Source organism: Dicentrarchus labrax, unplaced genomic scaffold (genome assembly GCF_905237075.1).
Source record: "Dicentrarchus labrax unplaced genomic scaffold, dlabrax2021, whole genome shotgun sequence".
Classification (NCBI taxonomy): Eukaryota; Metazoa; Chordata; class Actinopteri; family Moronidae; genus Dicentrarchus; species Dicentrarchus labrax.
Genome location: NW_026136720.1, coordinates 19099694 through 19127143, shown reverse-complemented (window position 1 = coordinate 19127143; position 27450 = coordinate 19099694).

Below are 27450 nucleotides of genomic sequence, written 5' to 3'. Positions count from 1 at the left end.
AACCCACATAAACAGTGTTTGTTTTTGAAACAAATGCACACTTTGGGTAATGGCCAATCTCTTATCTGAAAAATCAGAAGTATGTGTTTCAAGTTTAAAAAGAACGTGGGGATCCATGTGGAGTTGGGTGCCTATATGGAGTTGCATGCTTTGCGCGTCATAGAGGAAATTGCAAGATTATGCCTTAGGCCTGGCCAGTAGTAATTACTGAAGAAGTGGCCTATAATCTGTGGTTGTTCTGTGATGTGTGTGAGTATTACTGTGATTGTGTGGAGGCCAAGATGTCATTGTTGCACATATTTTTATACTCTTCTATAAAGGTAGTTTGTGGCCAGTCTCATACGTATGATGTGCACTTCACACCTCACCTTTAAGATAAAAATAGTTTAGATGTACTGTATGATATGACTTGAGACACTATATGAAAACAGACAGCTACTCACTGCAAAATAAAATGATGTGCTGATAAAGTATAACCATATATTTTGAGGCTTTTGAAGACCTGTTAATGTTGTTTGGTTTGGTTTGGTTTCAAAGATGGGAGCAGATCACGGCAGACATAACATGCATTCATCTATCATCTAATGGAAGGGAAATGGGGCATCAACTGTTGAACTACACAGACTAGTGATTACAAACTTATATAAAAATAAAATCAAGCTGTTCATAAGTAGCCTGGGGACAATAAAAGCCCCTTTTTAAAATCTCACCTTTGATCTCACAAGATTACTGGCATACATTTAATTAATCATCAGTTTTTCTTGGCTCTTTCTTTCTCCTGCTTTCGTCGCCTTTCCTCTTGGCACCCGTTTCCACATCAGGATGAAAGTTTCTCTGAAATCATTAATGAGTATAAAGTTATATTTACCAGCCAATCATAATCTTTGTGTCATTAAGGCTTGATAAAAGCCCTCGTTTGGAGGAGAGCACCTGCTCTACCTGCCATCAGCTCCTCATGTGCTGCGTGCAGCTGCTGCCTTGGCTGGCCCATCGCTGGTTCAGTTCCAGGCCCTGAAGCCCTTTACCATCAGCACTCACTCAGAGCTACCACATTAAGGTTGGTGACAAATGACCCCTGAGGTCATGGCTCATCATAACAACACATCATAACACCTCACAGCAGCTCATGACAGCTCACGGCAGCTCAGAACATCTCGTTCCAGCAAGGTCTTTGATGCACGCCAGCCTTTTTAACCGCAACTGGAGGATGAGTGTTGGATGCATCTGTTGGTGGTGCAATTAGGGATTTCCCAGGCAGAGAGGTAAGGTCATTAGGTCAAACCAATGCTGAAATTACAAGGAAAGGATACAGGAACAGATATACATTTTGAGTCTGACACCTGTAAAATTGCAAACTCAAGCAACCCTTGTCCCGAATATATAATGTCAGAAGATGCTGCACACATACTTCAATCTATAGCATCCCCTATTGTCTTGTGCTCCAGCACAAAATGAACATATTAATAGTATAGCCAGCCAAATATGTCCTGTATGTGCACATATCTTTGTGATTTGTGATGTTGTGATATCATCTCATCAGCACAGTTTACTTTTCTCAAGGCTTCAAACTAAACACTGTGCCTTCGAGAATGTGGCTCCTAAATTCAAGTTCAAACAAATTCAGACAAATCTGTTGAAATGAATTGGAATGCTACCCATGGATCCTAGTCTGAAATTACCTTGTAGAATCCATACATTTTCTGTGTCCCTGCTGTGTCAGTGAAGCAACAAGCTAATGTTACTATTTGCAGTTGCATTTTACAGAATCAGCAAACAGAAAACAAAATGTTTGCACACATAACTTCTCCGATGGTTTGGTATCATAACAATTTGTTTACCACACCCTAGTTTTCTCCATTTTGCTTTATCTAAAAGAGCAAGCAAAGTATGAATATTTAAATTTATCCAAAGCTTGTTTAGTAATTAGAATTTTAAATGAACCTTGGGTCTGACATTGTGGACACCTTTAAAAAGCAACTCAAGATCAACAGGTTTCAGCTGGCCTGTTCCTGTAAGTTGTTTTTTTTACATTTATGATGTCTGTCTACATTTCTGTTGATTGTTTGCTTTTATTTATAAGCACTTTGTGACATCTGCTCCAAATACACTTCACACTTTCACCAAGTAGCTATCTTTTCCTTATACTGCATTACTTTTACCCATATTCCCAGGTTGTTTGTAATCTACTTCTCAACGTATTTCATGGCCCCCTGTTTGATTACTTATTGTTCTTCGTGGTAACAGAATGGCTGCAATGTTCACACTACGGAAGAGGAAGGATGGATGCAAGAGAAGAGAGCGGAGTGTTTTGTTTGAGAAACGCTTGTACTTTCAAAAGCCCTTCTCTGTCTGTCTTTCGCCTGTGCTTCCCTTCCCTTGGTGCTGATTTATGGGCTTGTCTGTTGCTAGGACACGCACACGCACACGCACAGTGGTTCTTCATCACTCTGAGTGGACGAGATGCACTGCCAGAACCTGGTCTGGACTCTGAGCCAAACTCTAATGCGAGCACAAAATGGCCTGCCGTAACTGTAACCTAACCTGCCAAACTAAGAAAACACAATCATTAGCCAGTGTGTATGCAGCATGTCAAAGTCAGCGAAAATTAGATCAATAAACTGATCAAATAACAATCACCAGCCAATAGATCCTTGTTGAGTGACCCAAGTTTACATCTCCAGTAGGAGACTAATACTACTGCTCTCTTGCTACAGTACCTATCCGCTAACACGCAGGCTAATTACTGCATAATGACTTAATGAGAGCTGCGGGTTTGACTCAGCAGGAAACAACTGTTCTGTTTTACATCCAGTAGCATGCTCCTGCAGCATGACTCACCCCTGCTTGGCCTAGTCCTTGGCTCCGTGCATGCTGGGAGACAGTGCACAGGCCTGACTGCCTGCCTGACTGCCTGACTGACGGACTGACACTGAGAGGGATGAAGGGGGCGTGTGGTTTAAGAGAAAAGGTGGAATTAAGGGTGAGATAAAGTGCAGTCGTTATTGAGATTTGAAGGGCAATGGGGGCTTTGGATAGGAAGCAGGGAAGCAAAGTTCTTTTCAAATGCGTTTTAAATGTTCCAGGAGATTTATTATCCGTATTTTCATTAAGTTTTACTAACTGAATGTGCACTATGAATACTTTGATAGAGCATAATCTTCTCTAACAATATTTTTAAATATTTTATTACAAAATTACCAAAAGGTTGAATTGTGTCACTGATAATTATCCTGGTGAGCCAAATAATTTACTGTATAATTAGGTTTATTCAATGAAAAGACTTCACTGTTAAGCATTTCTTCATCAAGACTAAGACTTATTTTTTAAAGTTTCTGGAATTCAAGCTATTCACCACATAAAGGAAACATCCTATCGGTCCACCTCCTGGCAGAAAGAGGACAGGGTCAGGCAATGTTTAACCTCTGAGATTCTTTAATCCTTCCTTAATGCTGTCTCACTGTTCCACTTAAATGGTCTGCATGTCTTAAGCTAAGCTGACAAGATGGAGGTATTGACATGAATCCGGCAATAAAGGGCTGCTGGCTCCAGTTCGTAATTCCCTCTGAGGCCGGTTGGCTTATGCAAATATTAGACCACCCGTTACCACTGAAAAAGGATTAGAAACCCACTGTAATGAGCCTGCAGTCACTTCGAATGACAAGTTTGATAGAATGAAAGTGTGAATAAATATAATTGTCAAATACAATAAATGTATAAATTACCACTATTTTTATAAACGTATGACATAATGCTCTCTGTTTGATATGTATGTTACCAGTTCTGTAGGATTTCTGCAAACAGAAGTGCACTTCACTTCCACCGCACCTGCAAGTTGTGTTTTCTCATTTTTTCTTTTTTTCTTGCCCAGATTGTGAGTGGCTTAAAGAGCCAACGTACAATTAGACTGTTAGAATTATAAACAACCTCTATCCGTTAGAATGATGAATGAGGAGTACTGCTGGCATTTGTTTTTATTAACCAGTAATACACTTAAGAAATTGTAAAAAGAATAAAATAATAAAATAAAATAGGAAGAAACAACAATTGTAAGAAATCTAAAAGGAAATTCAGAAGAGACTTCATTCTGATTGAACAAATATATTTTATTGACGTGCACAATAAAGATGGGAAATGTGAAAGGTCTTTGGCGATGAGACCCAGTTGTGGCATTGTAACATTTAAAGGCTGTGGTGAAGCCGTAACTAGTGTAGGAAACCCTCCTGCTGCAGTTTAAACACTGGTGGGGATGGCTGAAGACCTGGATATGATGTAGAGTGGGCCCTGGATATGAACTGCAGGTAAATGGGGGGTTGGAGGGTCACAACTGAAATGACAGTGGACAGCAGCAGAGCGCACAGATTTTGAGTGAAGTTTGACAACAATGACATGATTGGCGCAAAGTCAAGTTGGTTTGAAAGAGTAAACGCCCATAGTCAGCTGAAGTAGGGAGAGAGAGAGGGAGATAGAGTTGTGAATGAAAGAGCATCTTCCTGATTGAACTTAAGCTGAGCTTCATTTAATAGCTGTGATGTTTGACTGCAAAATTATATTAATTCAGTTTAGATTTAAAAAGTTACGTAAGTACAATGTTTAACAGGTGAGCAAAGAGAGACAATAGTATTATAATTTGCTATTAAAGGTAAAAAACACATTTAACTGTATTTTTCTGGTAGAGTAAGTCACCCAACTGTCTACCAACCTACAGCACTAACAAACTCTACAGCTATAAGAGGAAGCTGTACTGTTACAATATAGATCCATCAACAGATTGTGGAAATGACTGATGAGAGCTCCAGTGTATGTCGCTAGCAGGAGTGTTGCTGGAATGGATGGCAGTCAGGCGTGTCCACTCTCACTGGATGAGAAAGAGGCCCACCTGCAGTCGCGCCATATTTCTCTCTCATCACATCCACTGAGTGTCATTCACAGGGACAAACACACTCTTCTTACACCCTCAGATGGTGGATATGTGTGTGAATGCTCATCTATGCACATGTATCCACAGGTTTTAGTAAAAAATCTGGTTCTCTTTTGGGGTTCTGCTCTGGTGAGTTTGATTTATTGGAACAGAATCTGTGCAATCTGAAGTATTTTGCCAGAATGACACAGTCTTTTATCCTTTCGTGACCTGAAGAAAGTGCACCAGTCCCTCAGTCACTCTTTTTTAGCTTGTGATGATGTCCCTATTTAAGCATCTTATACTGATCAAATGTTTACCATCAGGGAGATGAGAATGAAACGGTCTGTGTCGTCTTTCAAATAACTAATAATTAAAACAAGAACTTGCTTTTACATTTCTTACAATTTTTCTTTTTCTTTTTTTCTTTCACAGTTTCTGAATTTTACTGTTCAGTAAAATAAATTGCTGTTTTTTGTAATCACTGTTGCAGGCACTTTTTCTGGCGTATCCAAATTCATCATTCTAACCGATAGAGGTTGTTTATAATTGGAGAATTGATAATATGGTCTTGCACAGGTTCTTTGGGAAAAAGAGCTCACTTCAAGGTCTCAGACATGAAAGCGTCGGACCACACATTTCTCTTTGACCTGTGTCTACCTGCTTTGATTAATAACTTAGCACTGTGACCAGAACATTAGGACACTGTGACAAATAGGCGGATCTAAAAGGTTTTGGACAGTTAAGTGTACACAGTGGCATGTTTAATGAGATACGTACTGTAGGATTGGAAGTAGTATTGTGTGTGTGTGTGTGTGTGTGTGTGTGTGTGTGTGTGTGTGTGTGTGTGTGTGAAAACATTTTGTTCCATGGATATGTGGTAATCAATTAAGAGACATTCAGCTGCAAAGGGAGCTGATGCCAACAGAGTAATTCAGTCCAGCTTATTAGAATAGAGCTAAATGTGTTGAAATCTTAGTCTGAGCTGGGCCAGACAGATGCGAGAGGTGTCCTTGCAATTTTTCTCTTTAATGTTTCAATTGGCAGACTCTATGAAGATGTTTTTATAGTGGGTTCATTGATAGAGCATTGGGTTGCGCTTCCCTCCAAACAAGGGGGGAAAAAAGACTTGCACGCCATTTTATTTGTGTTTGCGTTTGCCTTGGCTTCTTGTGAGGCGAATTTTATGATGTTGGGTGAATTCATGTATTTGTCATGCCTGCGGTCGAGCCTGTGAGCTCAACATGCACTCTGTATTTTGTTTTGGACATATGATTAGCAAATAAGCAAATGTTATGCTCTTGGCAAACAAAAAAGCAATATTTTGCTTTCTGAGAGGGCAGATTTATTTCGGGGGGGAAAAAAAATATGGTGAAGTTGAATTTCAGGAAATAAGAAGACAAAAGACAACCTAACCACCTGCTCTTAATTTTACTGGAACATGATCAAAACATGGTTAGCTAATCAGGGACAGATGAGCTTAATGTGCAATCTGTATTTTGTTAAAAACGAAGAACTTAAAATGGACTTATGCACTTCTTAAGAGACCAGTGAAGCCTTTCAACTGTAACAACTAAACATGTTGTGAATTAGTGCCCAAATGCCAAACTGAACCACAAGCCAGTCCAGTGTTGACCTTTGAACTTGACATTACCCACCAGCTTGATGTTGGCACTCCGTTTTGTGTGTGTGTACGTGTGTACGTGTGTGCGTGCACTCTGGTGGGTGTTCATTCATCTTCCTGTGGTTTCTGTGAGGATATTGGAGGCTGTCATGCAGACATGCATGGGAACGGTTTGTCGTGGCCTTTTACATTTGGCAACACAGGGTTAGGCTGTTTTTATTTGGGTTTGTTAAGTCGCAGGACAGAGTTCATGGACCTGCTGCCAGCATTTAATTGGTACACACAATCATGTTTTCAAAAACAGATTTTATGGCTGTCACTGGGGCTGTAACGAAAAAGAGATGGAAAGATGTATTTATTCACACATTAGCTGTCAGAGCACATTATGCGCTTGCTATAAATGTGCCAGCGGTTGTAAAGAAACTCATAAATGATATTAACTATGTATAAACAATTTTGATTAGTTACTCATGCTTTAAATGAGCTTTCATTTGGATTTGTACTATTTGATTGTTGCTTTAAATCAAGATGGTTTTGAAACCATCCAACTGCAACACTACACACACACACACACACACACACACACACACACACACACACACACACACACACACTACACTGTATGAAAATGCTGTCTATGTTTAAGAAAACATACAGTTTTTCTCCACTCCTGCCAGGTGTTTGAAGCTCCTTCAGCACTCTTGTAATGTTTAACTAGCTATTGTGACTCTTTTAGACTTGAGGGTGGTCATGGAGGGGTGCAAATTCATGAGCTGGGAAATACACACACACGCATTACACATACATGTATGCTGGATGATACTCGCACTCATATAACATGCACACACACTCCTTACTCTAACATCCCTGAGGGATTAGTAATAGTTTCTTGGCAATGAGCCTGGTTTCTAGCACCACTCATCGTTGGGATCCCATGTCGAGGGGATTTTCACTTCACCTCACAGTGTTTTTCTTGCACTAAATTCATATGTTTTCATCTTGACAGCACATGTTAAAAAAAGAATGATCATTGTTATCACGGTAAAACATAAGAAGAGTTCAAGAGGGGACCACATGTTTGTCTAGCTGTGGTTATAAATCGTGGGTTTTGTATTTTGGATGCGTGCATCCATGCTGCTTTCACAACATATCCACTAATGGTTTTATAGTCAGCAGTCGCCATGGCAGCACTGGAAGCCAAGAGAAGTGCACCCTAGGAGGACAATTTGAGTGTGTTGAGTGTCTTCAGGATTAGGACCACAGGGCCATTTTTCATTTCACCTTTGGGACACTGAACAAGGGAGTAATGGGGAGCAATGCCTCTCCCAGCATCTAATCTCCCTTCAGCACTTGAGGCCAAGCAGCACAGTGGGAGGATAGTGTGTGTGTGTGTGTGTGTGTGGGTCTGGGCATGAGTGTGTGTGTGTATTTGTATGAGAGTGAGTAAGGACCACATGATGCATGCTAACAAGTGCAGCCACAGAATATTAATCACAAAGTCCTTAGTCTCACCAGTGCTTTGGCTGAGGAGAGTATCAGCATTCATGACATGTCTACACTTGAACAGTAACACACAACCTGCTACCTTAACTCACTTCATTAGTTTGTATGTTTTCAAGCTGAGAAACACTGTCCCAAAAAATATATTTTTGGAAATTTATTTTCATAAAAGGTAATTACAACCTTGTTGTCAACATGGATCTTCTCATATTTGTATCCATTATGACTATTGGTCATACTCTACTCCTTCTTTAGAGAGATTTAGTACACATGAACTCTGGTAAGAATGACACTAAATGTGGCATAAACCCCCCAGGAATCCCTCTCCAGTGTTGCGCAAGTTCATACTTTACAAGAGATAGCTCAAAGTTCAGTTCACATAGATTAAAATGACCTAGATCCACAATGTACAGACATATAATTAATTTGTGTTTTTTAACACTTTGTTTTTAAAATGAATCTAAATTAATGTTTTAAATTTGACAGCATTTGACATGAAACTGGGGTGGCCAGACATGTTTTAGCCACCCTTATCGAGCCACCTCTGACTACTTCATGTTCATATTTCAATTTTACATTTTGAACTTGCCAGCTGACTTATCTGCTGCGTGTGCGCAAGCTGGTTTACTTACATTTGTGAGGGATAGACGATTACCTAACTTATGCACATATAGAGAAGGAGGAGCTAATGTTAGAAAATGGTTTGTATCATCCTGGTTTCCAAACTGCAACAAAAGAACACACAATGGAGTTTTTAGCCACTGCCAATATATGAAAGGGGAAAACCAGTTTTGGGTAATTGGGTAAACTGCTACATAGTATTGTGATGATTTACAAAACAGAAAGAAATGAAGTTCATGATTCTCTGATAATTCCTCTTTTCCTGAATGGGTTCACAATATTATTCAAATGAAACAGTCTGTCAACAGAAAGTCACCCTTTCTCAAACTGCCCAGGACTCATAGACATAATACACCTGTGACAAAGGGTCACACTTGACATTGATTGCTTTTTATGGGGACAAAGGCTTGTTGGCAGCTAGTCATCTACAACAAAGATAAGTAAAATGTTATCGTAACCAACAGTCAAAATGGACAAAAATATGAGAAAAACACGCAGATTGAAAAATATCAGAAGAGTAAAGAAGCTGCATTTTTTTAAATGGAAATTTACACTGCAGCTAGAGATATTTTCCATCACGACAGTGGTGGTGATGCATTTGTGGTGAAACATCTTAGGCACGGTTAGGATTAGCAACCCAAAGGACACTTTATCAGCCTGAAGGCAATTTATCATGCTTTATCTACTTTAAAAACATGGGGGCACCCCCCCCCCGAGTGCATCACATACTCTCCTCACCTGTCATAAAGCCTAACAATAGAATGGCACGGATGCACGTTGTCTGCAACTTTCTCAGTAAGTTACATAAAAACACTTTCTAACTAGAAAGGCTGTTGTGTCACCGTTAAAATCCAATATGGATGTCACTGCTGACGTCTTCAAGTATACACTACTGAACAAACTCTCCCCCAAGGGAGGTAGACTTATGGAGGAGACTCAGCTACCACTTTCTAGTGTGTTGTATCTCCAGCCAGGCGGACTGAGTGGTTACCTGGGAGAGAGAAGAGCAGAGCACACAAACACATACAAATACACTTGCATGCACACACATATACACAAACACGACCATGCTCATCATGTTTAATGGTTTCTGTGGAAAGCTGCCAAACTCACTGATGATCTTTCTCTTCTTCTCCTCCTTACTCCCTCTATTCCTCCCACTTTCTTGTCTCTTTCCCTCTTCCCTCTTACCGTCTCTCTCCATCCCTCTTTCTCTCTTTTTCGAACAGCACAGGCTCTTAACCCCCCCACCACCACCAAATTTACCACTACCGTCCTTTTGAAGGAAACAACCCAACATAGAAAAGAGACATAAAATGTCTGTAAAGTAATCTGTCATGATACATGGTGTGCCACACACAGGCCTGGAGACACAGTACCATCATCTTCCCCATTACCTAAAAGCACTTCACTCCATTTTATTCCTTGAAAAAAAAATATTTAAACACAGAGGTCGTGACTAAGGTTATTACAACAGGCTTTCACAGAAAGCAATTTGGTTGGGGGGGAGGGTCAGGAATGTGAGGGAGTGTCTTCAAATTGATAAAAGTTTGTCTTAGGCCATTCTGCCCACGCGTCAGATGGACTTGTACTTTACTGTTCTACGTTCTCTTTTCTGCAAAGTGATGTTTTAAGATGCAGAAGATAGCATACAGTGATGTGGTGGGTGGGTGAGACTGATGTCATCATGAAGCCTTTAATGGGTGCACCTCCGACGGTGCAGATCAGTGCATAAAGCATTAGTATATGTGATGTAATATCCATATTTGCATGAGAAGTAGTATCAGTGCGTACATGGATACTCCTTTAACACCTTTGTCAGTGATTTAACACAATATGACAAAGTAGATGCAGACCAGAAGCAATTGTGCAAGATTTTACATTGATTCATTATCTGTGTGAACTGCTGCATCATGGAACACAAAACAGGCCCATGATGCTAGGCTGAGAAAAGCTGGTCAAATGTAATCTTGTGTGAAATAGAACAATAGTTCAAGAGATCATTGCCTTTCGCAAAAAGTAACCGTGGTGGATGGGTGTGGGTGTGCAGTGTGTCCAACTTGTCTAGTCACAAACCTGCAATTAATGTTCGATTTTTATTATCTGTAACCAGTGTTTTAGTTACCTAACTGTGAGCATACTTAAACCAAAAGTTACTTGCCATTATCTTTCCCTAACCTTAACCGTATCCTAGCTGCCATAAGCAGATATTGTAGAAAATGAGCATAAAACATTGGCAGAAACCTTTTGTTTTCAGTTGTTGCTGTGAAGCCGCTCTTTTGGATTGCTAACTCAGCCTGTAAAAAAAACTAAAATCGCCCAGAGGGTTTACCCTCATTAATCACCTCTGATTACCAGTTCTTTGAAGTTACATTAAATTCTTCTTTAAAATGTGTTTTCACATTCCCTGGTCTGCATTCATACTCTACAGAACATGGACGCTGCCCAGTACTCTGCAGATGTGGACTATTAAGTTACTTCACTGGAGCAGCTCAGGACTGGCGCCTTACTGGAGTAAGTTTTGATCACTGTTTTTCTGTAGATTTCATCCACAAATGTCAAATCCCAGACTAACACCATCTTGTGTGAACACGATGGGAAGATCACAGTTCTTCTTCCATCCAGCCTTCCCCTTGATGCCCATTCAGTTTTTGCTGTTTGGAACTGCCAAGAAGCTTTGTTTCAGTTTCAACTCATTTGATACTTTGGACAAGATGACAAAGCTGATGCTTACAAAAGTTCAGTGCTGTAACATTACATTAGTGACTGAGAGCTGCAAGGTTTCAGATGACAGATGTGAGCCTGTTTGTCACTTGAAGATTTTTCCATCCTTGGTGTGCACTTGCAAACACCCCATCCCTAACAATCAATGCTTATGTTTCATAATTTGCATTGCAGTCAAGAATGTGAAGATCTTGACATGCAGCAGGTTTTTTCCTTGTGGAGATCAGTTAAGTGAATGGTTGGGGATGACGCAGAATAAACTAAATCAGATGTATGTGGTTTTGATCTGGAAGCTGAAGGGGAGCAACATCGAATACTTCCTCTCCTCATTGTAATACATGGATCTTGCCTTTCACAATATATTATGCCCAGACACAACGGAAAAACAGGCCATATAACAGATCCTTTGATAGCATTATTAAGAAAAAACGGCATTGTTGTTTCACTGCTGCAACACATCTGTCTACTTCCCTTCACCTCCAGATGTTTCTTGTTTTAGACTGCATGGAGTTTCTACATCCGTCAACATTTTTTACCATAAAAATGACTTTTTGATCTTGAGTCTTTGGTCTCACATCATGCAATTCTTGATAATGAATTTCATATTAGACCATACCAATTGTCCAGACTGTCATGGCCACATTGTGTTTTCTTCGGGTTTTCTCATCTCTCTGATTTGTGCATCCTTGTCTCCTCTCTCCTTAATGCTCCTACCTGTGACCCTGAAATCAATCCCAGTGTGCCATCTTGAAGACATATCAACTCCTAAATTGCATCTGGAGGAGAAGGAAGGCTTGCTAGAGCAGCTACGAGCAAGGATACACAGGTGAAGCAGCGGTGCCAGAGAATTGTGATTGGGGGAGCTTCGAGGGGGGCTGGATTGTTTACACCAGGTCCAAATGAATTCTGATGTAACAAACAAGAACAAATAATGTTACTACAGAAAAACACGATTCAGTGATCCTGGGATAATAATTAAAATACATGTAAGGCCTATTACATTTTTAACGCAAGAACAAATAATTCTGTACCAGCTGTAGCTAGCCAAAGTCACACAGCACGTGACAGAAGTAGCAGTTCGCTCAGACAGTGACAAGCTGTCTATACCATGGACAGCGACGTTTGCATACATGACAACCAGTCATAAATAAAAAAAGGAAATGTAGCACTAGTGCCACGTTCTTATGTGAGTTCCCTGATTAATACATGTATTCTTTAATATTAAAACAATAGCCTTCTGTTAATGTTGCATAATGCCTGTTGCTGTGATTTACAGCTTAGTCAATCACCGACATACTACTCACTTTGTTGTTTTGATGCCAGCTCCTAATCTGTGGCCTGTAGATCATTGGACAGGGTTTTCATGAGGTTGAATATGCTTTCCAGCATAGTGACATGAAGAACTGTGAGCATTTGCCTGGTTGCTCGCATCTGTGGTAGTGAGAGCTGTTATGACAAATATGTCAGTCCGATGCCTTTATATATGTATATGTTATTGTTTTATTCCATGCATATTTTTCATCACAAAATTGTGGTTGGGTAGGGTGGCTCAAGGGGGCTCAGCTTGTTTTCAGCACCTGTGACAAATAAAAGAGGCGTGACATACAGCTGGAATACACAAACCATGACAGGAGCACTCTACATGTATTGATGTATTGATAAGCTGTATTAGTTACTGAAGATGATCAAACTTTCTGCCCTTCACTGTTTGTCTAACCACATTCCTTAATGACATATTAGAATTTTGAATAAAGTATCTATCTAATCTAATCATTCACCTTCATACAAGTAGTTACAATGGTAATGGCCAAAAAAACTCCTCAAATATGGACACACCCATAATAATAGATGATGAATTAACAGTGTTATGATTGTTTATTCCAGCATATATTTAATCCACCAGTTAGCATGTTTTAGTGAGAAATAATAACAATTAAAATGGTCCGCCTCTCATTCCCACGGTCTTCATCCACTTACAACAGAGTATGGATTATATTGATGCCAAAGGAAGACTGTGGACATATGACACACTTTTTCTTGTGCTTCTAGAGTTACGTGTTGTTACGGACATGTAACGATTGTTAAAATGTCATATAGAGGGCAGTTTAGACAAAGAAAGTATAGAACACAATGAAAAGCTAATATTTGTATATACAAAAGTGCAATAAACTGAGATTTATTTTTTAAATTAAAAAAATGTATGACATAAGACTACATTCTTGTCCATTATGCAACGTTGTCAATTGAACTGAAAGTAAATATATAACAATTGTTATTAACACTATTATGCTTATCTGACAGAGATATTGAAATACAATCTAAAATATAAGAAAACATTGGGAAGATGGTGTAGCTGTCCAGTTGTTGAGACTGAAGCAAGGACACCACATTTTGCTAAATGCCTGTTGCCTTGACTCCACTTCCTCCGCTTGCATCTCTGAGGGAGGGAATAGGATGAGGAGGCGATGAAGAATCAAGGTTGTTAAAACTGGGAAATGAGAAGGGATTGATCTCTGAGGAGCTATGACTGAGCATCCACGGTAACAGCCTTCATGGAAGTCTTTTGCTCACCGATATCAGTTATTTGATTAGACGCTGCATTTGATCGGACTCAGCGCCGTTTAATATGATTGTAATTTAGTCAGAGACAATAGACAGTCTGTCATCAAGAAACATTCAGTCACATGAGGCTGAGCCTGAGTGGGGTTTGATACAGAGTAACATAATTTAAATTTTCTCTGAAACATCTAGCCTAATAAATATTTTCTATTTTGCAGAAGACACCACAGTCATATTCTGGGTTATACAATACTGATTTTACAATCACAATATCAATAAATACAAGGGCAAATGAACAAATAATATGAATGCATTCTGCCAGGAGAAATGATTCCTGTGCCTCTTGTGTCAAGCACTGCAAGGTTTCCTTTATTTATTCTGTATGTTATAACCCAGCTGTCAGATCAATTGTAACTGCAATCTGCCCATCACAATAATCCAGGTTTTTGTTCATATTTGTTAAACAGGTAACAGGCTGCTGCTTTGGCACTAGTAACTATGTCTTTGTTAATTTTACTATAGTTCTAATGTGCACAGACAATAACTCCAATAAAAATCTCTACAGCTGTTAAAGTCGACTGATCACAGCTGAATCAGCTGTCGCCATCATCAGAAACGGACTTTGCTTGACGTGATCTGCCTGTCAGTCTCTCTGTTAGACTTTGTTTTGTTTGTTTTCCCTGTCTTCAGGATTACCTGCCTGCCATCTCAAGTCTGTCTTAATTTGGATTTTGCTGAGGCTTATTCTTTTTCCACAGTGTGACTTCTGGTCCTACTTTAAGTATTTCATTTTGAATTAGTCAAGGTGGCGTTTGGTTATCTAAGCTCTCAGGGCTGTTTCACAAAACCTAGATATCCTCGCTGAGTTTAGCCACGACTCGGTTTCACGAAAGTGGCACCTATGTTACCGTGGAGTGTTATTCTGTGCAGTTAGCCTGCTCCAGACCTGGCTTGATTAATTGTGGTGCTTTATCTGTTTAGTCAGCAGTAACTACAATCAGAAACCAATGTGTTTTTTACAAGTCGGCTACATATTATCATTATTTTAACAATGAAATACCACAGGTGGGACTACTGTTTAGAAATCATTTGGATGGTTAAATGGCCTGTTCCGGTGTTAATGGTGACTTTCCCCTCTCCCCCTAGCGTCCCAGGTGGAAAACCAAGCTTGCAACTTTGGGACTACCGTCCCGTTAAGTTGGAAATAGAAAGTATCGTGAGAAGTGAGAACGAGCAAGAAACACGAACTGCTTTATGGCAATTCCACATAAACGCACACACCCCCCTCAATACCGGTTAGCCACGCCGGCTATAAGAACAAGCGACGATGAATGCATTACCCACCTCGGTAGACATTGCTCCACACGAAAAAGTTGCCCAGCAACAAATGCACATCAGCAGCGGTAAAAAGGGGGAGGAGGGTGCCACAAGTGAGTTTTTTTATGACAGTGTTTTAAAAAATACGTCCCAGAGCTGTAGGGGGAGCTCGTTGAGAAAACATGCAATGACAAAAGTGAAAACCAGCAAAGAAATGGCTAGAGTTCCCCTTTAAGTAGCCTACTGTTATTATTATATTATATATAATACATATATAACATATTTACCTCCATATTAACCTCCACTGCTCACTTAAGGCAAATGTACAACTGTTAATTTGTGCAAAGGACAAGCAATTTGCATAAGCTTCCATTATGTAAAATATGTTAATATGTATTGATTTCAGATCAGTAAATCTGTGATCAACCTTGTGGTCTGTTGAAGAAGCCGTGAATTTATCCAAATAACCTGGTTTCACCTAGCTGCACATCCTCAGCCGGGCTTAGCCTTCGTGAAACCCATTCAGCCCGGATGCACTGACTAGGCTAGGTCAAGTCTCACTTCTTTAGTTATCCTGGATTTCTCAATTCTGCTTTTGTGTACAATTTTATAACTTGTACAAAAACCTTACTTTATTCACTGATTTGGGTGAAACTGGATCATATGTATGAAATATATATATATAATTGTTTTGTTTTCCCTTTTTTCCCGTTTTACAGTGATCTGCAAGGTAAAAATGACTGTTTTGTCAATGAAGTCTGGGGGGTAATAGCACCCATTTGTTTTGGTTTGAGCTGATAGGGCTGTACTGCGACATCTAGTGTCAATGAAAGTCGTATGGAACCTTTAAAAGTCCAGTGTGTAACATTTAAGAGGATCTATTGACAGGAATAGAATACAGTATTCATAGGTATGTCTTCATTTGTGTAATCTTAATATAAGACTTGTTGTGTCTTCATTACCTTAGAATAAGTTGTGTTCCTCTACAGAGGGAGTGGGTCCTCAGAGTCTGCCATGTTTAACAGCCATGTTTCTACAGTAGCACAGCATACCAAACACAGACTCTAGATAAGGCCTTTCCCGTTTTTTTTTTTTTGCAAATGAATTTTGTGGCCACGGTAGTTTCTCCTACACACTTGGAAGGGAAGGGTGAGATGTAGGGTATTCAGTTGGCTGCAATCTGCAGCCTCACTGCGAGATGCCATTAAATCCTAGACACTGGGCCTTTAACATGTACATGCATAGGTAATCGCCAGTGACCTTTTATATTATACCAAAATAACAAACCTGCATCTTATAAGTCATGGTAGCCTTCAGTATAATTCTCCCATTCAATTGAGGCATTGAGTCTACAACTTTACAAGATTCATCTAGACTTAGGAGAAACTACCGGTTGGGTAAAAGCTGGGGAATGTGTCCTTGGCCAGGTCATGGGTTTCCCCGACCTCATCAACCTGTCTGGAGTGGACACTTCTTCACCTCCGCCTCCTCCTGCTTCACAGAGCCCCGGGGCTCCCAACAACACATAGGATTAATCCATATAATAAAGCAGGTGGCTGAATAGGTTTTGTGGAGAGCAGAAAGGAGGTAATGCTCTGTGTTTTCTAAATGGGGGAGCAGAGGGCCTTTCAGAGGGAAAACATGCTGATTACTGTATTGTAAAATGGCTTTTGATTCCCCCTGCCTGCCTTAATCCTCAGGACACAACAGTGGCCCTGTCTCGCACCAATGGCAATTGAGCCTCTAAGGAGACTTGTATTACAAGCAAGCAGGGTTTAATTGTGAACTCGATCAGTTATTAAAGAAGCCAGGGCCTGCTGAATTGGAGACTGGTGGGCCAGTCCTCCACTGCTTTTGACCGTTGTGCCTCTTTCTTCCTAGACTGTGGTTCGCATTTTGTTGTTTGCAATGCATAGGCCTGGGATGAATACAGGCTACCCACTATAGAGTTCTTTATTTTCCCCTCTTCCCTCTAAGTTTTTCCTCCTCCTCTCCTACTGGCTTCCAGGGAATGCAATTAAAGTGGGGAATTTTATGGGAGGATGGAGCAGTGGTGAGGAGTGGAGGGGGAACAGGCCAGCAAGGCTATTATTCGTCCCGTAGAGTTGAATGGCTGGCCCCCCTTAGCGAACACAAAAGGAGTGGTCACAGCCGAACTGGAGAGTGGCCCCATCTGAAGAATGGTGGCCATCAGTAGTGGCTGGTCCCTGTGGCTGGTCCCTGCTGGCTTCACGTCTAAGGATGTTCACACTGAAAAAACTTTTGGTCTCAATAATGACATATTTCTTTATTTTTAATATAAAAAAAAAAGAATAAAGTAAAAGACTTATTGGAAAGACCAATTTTTTTATTTTATTTATTTTTTGTTTTTTGGATGGGCTCACCACATTTAATTGTCACTATTCTGGAAGAGTTGGCAAATGCGTGTAGCTAATCAATCGTTCAATTATGTTTTATCTGTATTATTGTGAAATAAATATCTTTGAGTTATGGACAGTTGTTGGGATAAAACATGCATACCGTTAATGTCATTTTTAACTATTTTCCACATTTTTATAGATTAAACCATTAGTTCCCAACCTGGGGTCAGGAATCCCCATTGTTCTGTTTCCTAAATTTCTACGTAATTATTGTATTTTTTTCCTTTGTAAAATCTGAGATACTTTCACCTGTTCACGCCCATAAAAATCTACAAAACATGAATTAGAAACTCATGGTCATGGTCAAAATGAAGAAAAACAACACCAGAAAAACAACATTGTTCATATGTTTAAACACCTAAAATTAACTGCTACTGTACTTTTTGTGGTCATGTGAATTATGACTTGTTTGTAAAGAGTGTGATGTTACATTGCTGTAAAATTGCAAAACATCTTGTGGAGGTGGTCAGTGTGGATGGTTAGGTCAACATATTCTATGACTTTGACATGGGAAACGGGTTGCTTCCTGTTTCCTACAGTCTGTTTTGTTTTCTTTAAACCATTATCATTATTATCTCCTAACCATTATCACAAATGTCTAAACCTAACCAAAGTTGTAGTGGTGGTCATGCATTTTGGAAGGACCTCATCCTGAGAATAGCACTCATATGCATTGACAAGACAAATTACCTATTTTTTCATTTAATTTAGGAGATTTGTTGAAAAGAGCACAAAAGGAATACAACAAAACACACTCACCCTTTATTCACTGTACTGCACCTGCAAATGTACAGTAACAGCACAAGTGGGTATATAACATGACCTGAGTCTAATTTCTTAGCTCTTGTTTCCTATTATGGGTGAACAAGCCAAAGCTTTGTGAACAATGATAGAAAGAGACAACATCAAAAACTAATCAAAAATGTTAGTGTATAATGACACTATCCACAACAGAGCAGGAAAAGTGAAAATTCAGTAAATTTTTTCTGGCTTTTTATGCCTTTATGTATTTGTATGTACATATGTATATGTATATGTATGACAGTTTAAGCCTACATGGGGCAAATACTCTACCAGGTGAGCTACTGGGCACACCAATATACAGATGTTTCTTTTACACTGTACCACATTTCACACAGACCTAAAACAGAACACCCGTCCAACGCTTGATTTTTACCACAGCATTCCTTGCTATCCATCGCCTTGTTCTTCATCACCAGACAATGGTGAATTGAGGGCACCCTGGGTAGGCCAGCCTCTGTTAGCCTGTAAGCTCTGTGCCAATATGGGTAAATAGGGGCTCTTTAATATCCGCCAGAGGGCTGAGGGGTGGGAGTGAGGTCAGGGTATGGAGCTCACTGAACTGGCAGCCTTGCAGCCCATTGTTGCTGTTTGTTAACAGGTGTGTGTGTTTAAATGGGAGTCTTTCAGTGGAACTGCTACACGAGCCCATGGGGCCTGAGCACCTCTCACCCCCACACAGTGTTCTCATCAATGACAGCTTTTCAGCAGCCCTGGGTAGGAGGAGGAGGAGGAGGAGGAGGAGGAGGAGGAGAAGGAAAGGAGGACGATGAGGCTCACTGAGAGATTAAAAGTGAGAGGACAGACTGCACTATACAGTATGCGAAGCAGGTACATTACAGTCAGGGAGACTGAATTTCAAGTTGTATGGGAGAAATAGAAATATGCAGATGACTACAGCTCCATACACACAAGTACACATCTGTTTGTACATAATGCACACACTCAATCCACTGAAGGAATTATGAAACATTTTGGAAATGTGTTTGTCTACTTTCTTTAAGATGAGAAGATTAAGATCCACCTCACATCTGTGTGCTAAGTACACAGCCAGAGTCAGGACATGTTTAGCCTTGCTTAGTATAAAGATTAGTGACAGGGGGGATCAGCTAGCCTGTCTCTGTTAAAACATTTTTTTTAAATGCTACTATCAGTATGTCTAAAGCTCACTAATTAACATATTGTGTTAGTTCCCTTTAAATAAACAGAAATGAAATAACTATAACTACTAACTCACATAATATTTTTCTTCATGTCAAGAGATTGTGTTTATCTCAGCAGTGAGAAGGGAACAGGGGCCAGCTGGGCCTGTAGTTACAGAGCTACGCACTGTAGCCTCACAAGGGGACAGGTAGTAGAGGGGTGCTACCTTACCAATCAGGATTGGCTGCCACATTACAGAATGGTCGCTGTGGCACACACTACATTTCCCAGAGTTCATCACCACTCAGACAGGAGTAGGTGCTTAAGCCATCTAATAGAGGAAGTACTGAAGAACTGGAGGGAAAGCCGAACATAAGAGGCAGAAGGACAGAGAGTAGATGGCTGGAAGAAGCTTGGAAAAGAGCCTTGGAGGAGAACAAGTACGTTCAGGAAAGTACTTTAATTTCACTGATTAAAGGAGAAGAATACACAGTAAAAATTACATTTTATGTTGAAGGCTGTTTTGGAACCGTGTTAGGTTTAAAGAACCCTTTTTCCTCCTCCAGGTGTTTTAACTTAGAACTTGTATTTTGTTTTAGTTGAAGAGTATAACTTTCTGATCAAAGAATAAAATATAAAAATTTTTGAACGAGTTTTACAGCACTGTCCCACCCTAGCCTGCCCTGGTGACCTCTCACGACATTACAACACTTACTCATAGAACTGGAGTTACATCCATGTAACTACTTACTATATTTTGTACATACTAAGCCCTCTAACAAATGGAGGTGAACCACCGGAGGCGAACGCCCTTAATCCACTGGTTGCATAGAAACATGAAACATGAAGAGTGAGCACTACACTTCAGTGATAAAGCAGTCCTGTCACTGTGAACTGGGTTGGGGCGATCAGTTTTACCCACAGGAACAAGGCTACATTTAGAGTATCAAAATGGTGGTGATACTTGATACGCATACACATCATGTATCAGTCATGTACCAAGATGAATATTTACGCATAACCATAATGTTAAAAGTTGGATTGGACAGCTGGATTCAGATGTAATGTTTTTAAGAGTGGCAGGGGTCACATAATTATCTTTTCTTTATTTGGGGAATACTTCATCTGATTGCTGAGATCAGGAAAGGTGTCAGCATCCAAAGCAGAGACGCACCGTGGTTTTGAAGAAGGTTTGTATTTTTTCCTCATTTATGAAAAGAATCTTTTCAATCTCTTTAGTCTTCTCAGACTGGAACAAAGATCCAAGAACATCTTGATGTCATCACTTAAGAAGACTGGTTCTTCATCATTCAAATAGTGCCATGCAACTCAACCCCTTCTCTTGGTGCTTTCGACAAATCTGCCTTAAATGTGATCAGGCTGGATGTGGGTGTGTGCTAGTAGGCTTTATTATCAGTACAACTATAATGTACAAGTATAATGTTAACACTCTCCTGAGTTATTTAACCTGTTGTGTGAAGTCCAGTGTGTAATATTTAACATTTATATATAGGTATGTTACAACCTCTTGAAAATAAGAATCATTGTTTTTTTGTTTCCTTAGAATGAGCTGTTTTTTAACTATAGAGAGAGTGGGTCCTCTTTAAGAGTGAGTCCGCCACATTGAACCGCCATGTTAGTAGCCCAGAACAGACAAATGAAACAGAAAAGGCTTTTTGTATTCTTTAACAGCCACTGTAGTTTCTCCTACACATTTGGGAACAGTAGGGTGAAGCGAGGGTGCTGTATCCAGCAGCTACAACGCTAGATGCCACTAAAACCTATGCACTGGTCCTTTAAATAATACAATGTTAGTGTTAAATTTTCACTCTGTTAACTTAACTAGGGCAATAGCCAATTTAACACCAATTCTATAGAGGAACACCCTTTGAACTGAACTGAACTGGTGGTCGGAAGTGTCCCTGTTAATATTAATCTCATCTCACTCTCAGAAAGAAGAAGAAACAAGCATATATCCCAAAAGGTTAAACTCTCAACTTGCTGCCTGTTCACAAAGGATTTGATCTTTACATCTTTGTTACTCTTCTGTTGACACTTTAGAAAACTGTTTTGCAGTCGGCTAGCCATCACATTTTCCTTCCCATGTCACCCCTGCCTGTGACACACCGAGGCCCATGAAAAAAAGGTCAAGTCTTACGCATTTTCACCACGCGCGTATCAGGAAAAATCGTTACCCTGCGGCTGTGGAGGTTTAAAAACAGAGGGCAGTGAGTCTCCCCCGCTAAATTGGGCTGCGTGTTGAGGATTACTATACTGAGAGAGAGAGAGAGAGAGAGAGAGAGAGAGAGAGAGAGAGAGAGGCAGACAGAAGGAAAGGGAGAGGTAAAGCTGTGTGAACGATAACCTCGCCACACTGCTCCATGGAACCCTGCCCTGTTAATAGTTTCCACCATGGGCGAGTGAGGAGGAGACCGAGAGAAAATGGAGGGAAAGGAGGAGGAGAGGAGGGAGAGGGGGAGCAGTGGAAGATGCTTCCTGTGTGGCTGGATGGGTGCTGGCCACACCACGGAGAAGGAAGCAGCCTTGGGCACTGTGGAAGAAGTGATGAAAGATGCACTTTCCTCCTCATGCAAATAAAAACTTTGGTTTATTGTCTCGTCAACATGCTGCAGCTATATGCCTTCACTGGATACTATGATTATGGTAGTTTCTTATAGAAAGTGTGTTACATAAACATGTACATGGAACTTTATTTTCTTTGCACAGGAAGTAAAGTTATTTTTTAATTACCCTGTAGTCTTTGAAGCTTAGAATGTGAGCCAACAATTGGAACTACTGTTTGTTTTTAGATTTAGATTGGATCGTGCCGGGTCTACCTTGGACTGGTTTGGCCTGGCCTGGTCTGAGTAGAGCTGATTGGTTTCCAGGCTCTGTTTCTCACCACATGTCAATAAAAGATCAGTCTTTCAACAAGGTCCAATCCCACCTCAAAGTAGTTAGATGCTCAGTTGTCTCAACAGATTAGAAATAGAAGACAGACGGTATTGTTGAGTCTGGATATTATACCTTTGTTTCCAGTTTTCAGTCGTAACTATGTTTGACTGATATTTGTTCTTTGTGTGTGTTCTCTCTTATGATTTTATGAATGTTATGACTTCTACATCTGCTCGCTTTCTTTATTTCTCTCAAAATTAATTTGATGGATATGATTGCCCTGTATTGGCTTTGACTATACACTCTATAGTAAATAGTCCATTAGATTAGATTAGATCAGAATATATTACAGTACAGTGGATTTACATATTATGTTTAAAACACAGCATATTATCCTGTGACACAATACATGTGAGACAAACACCTTAAATACAAAAGTACTGCGGTCCATGTAATCCAAAGTGAAGTAACCGTCCTTCTTCAACTCTCCCACTGCACTCTAGTGAATTATGGAGCCAGGCACTCCTGTTCTCAGGTGGTGAGATATGATTTTGAAGCCCATGAGACTAAAACAAACTTCTGAGGCCTGCACCGCCCAAGCCACCACAGGCCTTGGCACTGTCAGGCCTCAGTGGCAGAACAGTAGTATGTACTGTAGTAAAAGGCAGCTGTGCATTACAGATTATACGTGTCGGGATGGCCCTGCTGATACGGCGGGTTGAGAAGGCCGTCTGCTCTCTCCCTCTGGGAGATCCTGACCCCAGGCAAAAATGAAGCGTAGCGGTGTTTTCCTCTATAGGGGAGAGCAGCCGTGACATGTTAAGCGCTTCAACCGAAATAGAGAAGAGTATATTTAGGGTGAGTCAACATCTCCAGAAAACAGTCCCCCATGCTTGAGTTAGCAAGCCACAAGGGTCTTTAACATCTGTATTGTAAACTATAGGAGGGAATAATTCCGGAAAATGCTAGAGGAAACAAAGACAGGGAATCAAATGAGCATTATACAGGACTGTACATAGTACTGCCCTTTATAGAAATGACCAGCTGTAGACATTTAAGTTGTCTGTTTACGCTTGTGCAAGGAGTGAGTAGTTTTTTTGCTAACAGCCGTTGTCAGACTGTATTGAATTTTGTTAGCTGGTGCATTATATTATGCATGACGAATACCTGTTGCTGTGCTTGTGTTAAAAGCTGTGCAATAATCAATATTTCTATATTTAAAATGGATCAAATAACATAATAAAGTGCAATGTTTACAGTGTTTTCATCCAATTGGCCAACGAAATCAGTTCAAGCTGGTTTAAAGCTGACTTTCTTTGCTGATTTAAGGAACAACTTAGCATTTTTTTTCCGCATAAACGTTCATTCTTGACCTTGGGGACATGTATCTGTGGTAAAAATATTCTAAATTGACACCTAAGCAGAGTAGTGATATATAGTATATTATAGAATATTTAATCACAAAATACATTTTCATGTGTTTTATTGAACCACAAAGTAGACTATAATAGATACAGGGGACTATCATCAGATGCAAGTGTCAATGTAAAAAGCTGAACATTAATCAGTGTCAGTCACTTTTAATTCCACACAGCATGTTCATTCAACTCCCAACTGTATGAAATCTCAGGATTCCATTTCTCAGGGAAGACAAGTTGCATTATTATAAAATTGGTCACACATCATTTGTCAGTGAGCAGATCATTTGAAAACAATAATCCTATGACAGAGATTGGTTGGATGGAGTAGCCACATAGAAGGGGGTCAGAGAGACCTTGCACTGACCCCTGTGACTGATGTGCATCTGGATCATGTGCCTTCATCTGGGAAAAATGTGTGTAACTATTGTGATGCAGAAAAACACATCTTTGAACTTCCCTTCACTCAGAAGTGCATGCTGAAAACAAGAAGAGGGCTTCCAAAAAAGACATGCACTTGAGGAGTAGCGGGAACACAGATTGACAGTCTTTGGTTTGGTGTGTGTTTTTCTAGAGCATCTGTCTTCCTGCTCTGGCTCAAAGAGACAAGCCGGAGGAAGCGTTTTGCTCCTCTCCAAGGCCTTGAATGTGGGGAGGAAATCATCCGCACATTGCGTGAGACCCGACCGTTGTTCGCTGGTGTCTGTGACAGCACTCATCAGCGCGGCATTAATTAAGGCTAAATACAAAGCATAAACAATAAACATGTGACCACAAAAGCCACAACTACCTCCCATACCAATTCAGAGCCTCGCCAAAGAAAGTAAATACAATAATCCTTTCAAGATTTGTTTCCCCCCCCAACCAGCCAGAGAGCCCCCCTATATGAGGACTTAAGTGAAATGCATTATTCAACAGATAGGAGCGTAAGGATGTCATTCATTGGAATCAAGCAGACCAGCATTAGATCATATTTCACATGGCAGCTTGGCAGGATCTGACTGCAGATGTGCAACTTGGCATATCATGTCATTTCTAAAATAACCTGTTTTTGAGTGCTGTGGGTCTGGGTCCATGTCTGAGTTTTGCTGGAGCACCCGTTGGAACTGATTTGTACGTGTTTATGGAGAACTGTGTTTAAATGGTTCTGCCTGTGTGTGTGTGTGTGTGTGTGTGTATGTGTGTGTGGTTGAATGGGAGTAAGTGAGTGCGTGCAGAGGGGGGATGGTTGAGGGGACAGCTGTAACGGAATCACTTCATAAGTGAAATACCACTCCCTGTACAATAGCCAGCCACAAACCAGAGCTGTGGTGTAAATGTTTTTCCAACATGGCATGGATCTATCCCTGCATACTGAGATTAAAAAATGCATTTTTCACTTCCTTCAAATGAAAAACCAAAGAAGGTTATGACTGGTACACTCAGAGCTTGGGGTTTCAGATGCACTTCATGCAAACAATTTTGAACAATGTTGGCTGTTTCCAATGCAGGAGTATTGTTAGCATTGCTAGAGCTTGAGTTGATGATCACATTAGTCTTCCCCACTGTTTCACCGTTTCATTTTGGAGACAAGTTTACCAAGACAGGCTTCAGAATGCCTGTGTCAATGAAGACAGTCTATTGAGGGGCAGATAAAGGGTGCTAAAATGCATTCGTTCTACATAGTTTCACATGCTGAGAGCTATTTTGCATCCTCCTGAAGAGTTAAGATTCAATAGCCTCTGACCCTGAATTTGTAGAATGGCTTCATTGAGGAGGCCAAGGGAATGAACTACATTCCAGGGGCCTGCTGGGAGAAAACAAGATGGCCGTGTGTGACATGTGGCTTTGTTAACGGGCGAGGGATGTCTCTCATGGCCATCAGGGTGTCAGAACTGGTTACCTCTAATCGTGCCTGATAGGCAGAGAGGGCCAGGGCACAACCACAGGGCCTCGTGATTCAAATCACAACCGCTTACAAAAACGCACCATGACCACACATTGACAGATTAACATTCCGCATGTTTAACTCATATCTCAGGAGCTGTGAACAAGCGGTGGCAAACTCCCTCCCAGATTCCAGATCACATTGTTCGACCTTTTTTCCCTCGCACCCTCCGTGATGTGAACCTGAGGGAACGCAGCATTGGAATGTCCGAGATGGAATTCCTCTGAATGGCCGTTTGACCTGACTCACCACTTAGTGTCAGCACAAGGAACACACTCAATCATTAACAACTGGACCATGGTGACCGCTGACTAGAATGGTTGTTGTGACCCAGGCCTCATGACTGGCAGGGCCACTTACATACACAGGCAGGGAAATCCTATGGCCCTGGTTTCACCATTAGCCATGACCTTCCTATTACAATGATGGAAAGGAAGCTTGGGAGGTATTTTGTTTAAGTTGTCCGCTGCTAGTAAAGGAACGAGTTATCACCATGGTAATGATCTGTTGGGTTCTGGTGTGATAAATAGTGTTTGTAACTTAAGAAACAGCTCTACAATTTCTAAGTGTCTGTGTTGTGCAAACTATGTAACTACTGTAGGAATGCACCAATTCTACTTTTCCTTTCCCACATACCGTTTCTGTTTCAAAGTATTACCAAATACTGATCCAATACAGTTCATTCTTTATCACAAATACAAACTCTATATACCTCATTGAGTTGAACTTGTTGGGATCATCAGTGTAGGTGACATGTGGCCGAGCATAGTACTCCTAAAAGCACTAGAAAGTCAGAGGACTATGACTCAAATAATGTAACTAATAGAAGAAATACTAAACACTCAAACTGTATTGAGGAGCACCAATATCGATCTTTTGAGTTAGATCATTGGATCCTACGTGTAACTTATTCACAAATCGAGTAATTCTCCTTGGTCCTTCAGCTCTATATTTCCAGTCCCTGCCCATTTGAGTTCATGTCAGCTACAACGGATTTCAATACTGACCACTTTTCACAGCGGAAAAAATGTCCATACCGACTTCTCAAATTACTCCTGCAACATAATCCAGTTCTCCACTCTCCATCTGAATGCTCAGTGTGCTCCAAACAGTAATATTTTCACCCAAAATATGGCTAAATACAGTACACAACGTCCAAGCTTTTTCTCTTTATAACGTTACAGCTCATTTCCCGCTGTGATGAAAAACATTTGTACGTCTCAAAATATTAAGATTACTGATCACACTGGAGGCCATACCAGAACCCTCATTCACAAAACACAGCTTGAAACAAAGTCAACAACAAAGCCATGAAAGTATGAAAAATATGAAAAAAAAATGCCATACAGCTTTGATAACTCAAATCCTTGTAACAAATTCCACGTGTTTATGCAGCAACTAATTATATTGACCACTAAAAGCATTCTTTAACCCACAAGCAGTGTCCAAATGTAAAATGCATGGCACTTGGACAATCTTCAAAAGAATAGTTAAGCTGTGACATTTGTAATTCTTATTTAACCAGTTCAGAAGGCCTGTGTGGGCTAATAAGTTAAGTTCTTAGCCTCACACATGATCTTTTGCAACTTTTGACATTATTAAAA